Source organism: Ixodes scapularis, unplaced genomic scaffold (assembly GCF_016920785.2).
Source record: "Ixodes scapularis isolate PalLabHiFi unplaced genomic scaffold, ASM1692078v2 PGA_scaffold2__306_contigs__length_199485367, whole genome shotgun sequence".
Classification (NCBI taxonomy): Eukaryota; Metazoa; Arthropoda; class Arachnida; order Ixodida; family Ixodidae; genus Ixodes; species Ixodes scapularis.
This window is the reverse complement of record NW_024609857.1, coordinates 32582280-32586054: the sequence shown is the minus strand read 5'-3', so window position 1 is coordinate 32586054 and position 3775 is coordinate 32582280. Positions and strand designations below refer to the sequence as shown.

Genomic DNA, 3775 nt, shown 5'->3' with positions numbered 1-3775 from the left:
TTTCTGAAGAATTTAAACAAGATTTGACTACTAGAGCAACACCCCCTCCTCTACTTTCTCTGTCCTTTCGATAGAGCACGTAACCGGGAGGTATTATTGTATCATCTGTCACAGACGAGTCTAACCAGGTTTCAGTGATAGCTACTACATCGGGGTCATGCTCTATTAAAATATGTTCTAGCTCGAGGGTTTTACTTACGATACTTCTTGCATTGAGGTTAATATATAGGACACTTTTTGCCTGTGGGAAATCAGATGCCTGTCAATTATCATGCTCGGGTGAAGATACTTCTCTGGCTGAGTAAAGTTCAACTCTCTGGTTTGTATCCACTTCCCATGCGTAAGTCACTCCATTAATCTTCAATTAGTCATACGATAAGTATACCTTCTCTCCCCTCTCCCTGTTTTCTTTCGCACTGTCCCACAGTTTTTTCCTTTACGTTCTAACATTTTTCGAAAAGTCCTCGTTAATAAATATGCGCGTTCCTTTTAATTTTTTAGCATTTCTGAGAATATTTTGCCTTTCATTGTAGTTTCCAAAGCGCAAGATTACTGGTCTCGGTATACCCCTAGCCACCCTTCCGAGACGGTGAATTATTTTTAAAGATTTAACTTCGACACCCATTTTTGATTTAAAGAAGCCTTCCATCACTTTTTCCACCAAATGTTGCTCTGTTTCTGCGTCAGACTCCTCATACTCCGTAGATTACCAAGTTATTTCTGCTACTTCTATTTTCCAAGTCATCGATCTTTGACTCGAGCTTTACTGCGGTCGCTTCTAAGTGCACTTGTTTGCCTTGTGTGTCATTTATGTCCCTACTGAGATCCTTTATCTTGGAACTAGACGCTCCAATAGCCTCTAATCGTTTTTCAAAGCTTTTCTGACCCTGTACCAATGTTGATATGTTAGCCGCCATCTCTTTCTGACTTTCCAGTATTTCCCGCATTGTATCTCTATCTGGGCCAGGATTTTCTTCGACATCTCCTTTTAAAAGTACGAGTGCTCTCCAGCGACAATCAGCAATGGCAACGAGGAGCAGTTTCACGCGGCTTGGGCAAGGCAACAGCAATAAACAACGGTCATCTGAGCGGTACGAGTAATCATCAAATTTGCCACATACCTGCGTACAAGAAAAAAAAAACATTTATGCGACATGTCAGGCTTGCTGTCACCTTGCCCACTGATCGCTGATCAGTGCAGCTGTGCCTTTATAGCCCCGAAGGCCGACGTTGAAGTGCCTCCCAGGATTTTGATTTGCCGATCAAACACGTGACTGTAGTCCTTGTCATTGTGCACTCGGTGACGAGGTGATGCTTTAATCTGGGTGACGAGCACTTTAGTTGCCGCGTAGTCCTGTAGGCTGATGGTCCCCAGTTGCTTGTGTCCGCGTGTGTCCTCCGTTGGCGATGAACTGTGGTGCGACAGCAGTAGCAGCAGCCAAAACTGCGTACAAGGAAAAAACCATTTATGCGACATGTCAGGCTTGCTGTCGCCTTGCCCACACCTTTGCGTTCGAAAACCTACCCGCGTCCAGCGTCGCTCTATCTGTGTTATCACTTGACACGACCCGCCGGAGTAGCTCGGATCTATTTGGGTAATATTTCGAACACAGCCCTTCCCTTTCCCGTTTTCGGGACCTGTACAATACAATACAATAAACTTTATTTTTCCAGAAGTACTGGAGGGGTCCCCAGACAAAAAGCTGCTAAAAGCAGCTTGACTGGGTCTGGGTCCCCCTTATACATGGCAGCAGCTCGGACAACAAACATATAAAACACTTTGCCAGGGTGATAAGAAAAATAAAACAAGGCCACATAACATTGGAGTAGCAGAAGAACAAAATTAGCTATGAATAGTTAAAACAGTAGGTACGTAAGTCTTTTTTGCCAATTGTGTAGATGTGAAGAGAAGTGGAGGCCTTGAGCGATTGAACGACAGCCATCAGAGCTTGTTAGTGGCTGTCTGTACCCACGTGATGAGCATGTTCAAGGCCCCCGTAAAAAGTACAGGCGACCTTTGACCAAAAAAAAAAAAAAAAACTGGACGGAAGTGGAGCGCGCGCGATTTATGTCGGTGTCGTATCACTTCACGATTTTTGTAGTATCCTGTTTGGATATGGCTTTAGAAGGCCTTGGGGGGAGTTTGTCCTGCTTTTCTTATGTTGCAACAAGGCATAGAGTACGACGCTTGGAACATGTCTCCGACTGGTGTGTACATTGCGTCCTCAAAGATGGTCCCTCGATTTCCACCTGATGACGTCACAGATGGGTCATGCTGTTGCATGCTGTGATCCTGGTGCTCTTACTGCAGCAGACACAGTGAATGAAGCGGCAGTTGACTTTTTGTAGGTTCTGTAGCACGCAAAACATTGGTTTGGAGCACACACTGATTCTTTTGGAACAGATGCCAAATATGTTAGTACGTCGCTTGAAAATAAAAAGAAAGAAGTAACCGCATCGCTAATGAGTTTATCAATGGCAATAACTGGGGTTTCTTCTTTGATACTGGAACATGTTACATGTTACCTTTTCTAATAAGAAGAGATAGGGCACTAAAGGAACGTTTTAGAAATAAAGCTCCACCCTTTAGAATGAAAAAAAAAAATGATGAAAACCAAATCATAGCGCAACAGCTCAGTTGGAATAAAACTTATTTTTCTTTGCACTTTTACCACCAGTAGTTTACTTAGCTTGTATATTTAAGTTATGTAAAATGACTGCAAAATCCACATCGTCTATTAACAAAAATGCGACCCCCAAGCTTTATGAACCTGCCAAACTCAATACTTTAACGTTATAAACTGCCAAATCCACCACCTCCAAATATTATGAAAACCTACACTTGTGCAAGGGACACTGCTCCTTTGCGGCGTTGGAACCAGACTGAAGTCAAAGTTCGCTGTTCTTTCGATCGACAGCTGCACAGCAACACCTTGACTACTATTTATTCCAATATAGACCAACATGTTTTTTTTTTCTTGGCGGATATCAACTTACCACTAAGGAAAAAAAAAAGGTAGACATGGAATAGCTTTGAGCATAATCACTGAGCCTATAGCACTAGGCCAGGCGCTCACCCTTGTCAGCCCCTACACCTAGCACTCTGGTGCAAAGCGGTGAAGATCAACACGCGTATGCTGGTGAGAGGCGGCACGGAGGCATGCGGCAGACCCATCAATAGTACAAGGCCCTGCTTCTGTCTTATCACAATAGCCCCGATCCAACAATTTAGCAATGTATTCTCGCAAATTTTAGCTCCTAAAATCGCCGACGTCGTCTGGAAATTTAGACGATGTCGGCAATCAATCTGGTAGCGTATCAACCAGCCAGTGCGGTCGACGAGCAATCTCCATACTCCGCTTCACCTCAATTTAAAGCGCAGCCACTTACACGAGCCAATGGGACCAACCAGCGTCAAGGGGCGACGTCAAAGCATTTGTCCATCTTCCTGCGCGTGGTCTTTAATCGACTAAACGAATCAAATGCAGCGAATGTCCCGTGACTTGCGCTTTTAGTATGTTTGTGGTTGTATATGTTCGAGTCTTCGACTGTACTTTTACCTAAGATTAAACAAACTATACGACGAGTAGAGACGGTCTAAGGTGCACATTTGTACCATTTCTCTTTCCTTCTATCTTGTCTAAATATTAGAGTCGACCAATATTTCTTTTACGCATCTTGGCGCAGGTGTGGCGCAATTTTTAGCAAAAAATGGAACTTTGGCGCGAGATGTAGCAGACTTTTGTTCATGGTGCAATTTGGCGCAAATTGCGCA

At 43.8% G+C, this 3775-nt stretch overlaps 1 pseudogene; it reads right to left on the bottom strand.

The window, feature by feature from the left end:
• Window positions 1-249: 249 nt before the first annotated feature.
• LOC115308225 lies at window positions 250-1477 on the bottom strand (annotated as a pseudogene).
• Between the last annotated feature and the right edge of the window lie 2298 nt (window positions 1478-3775).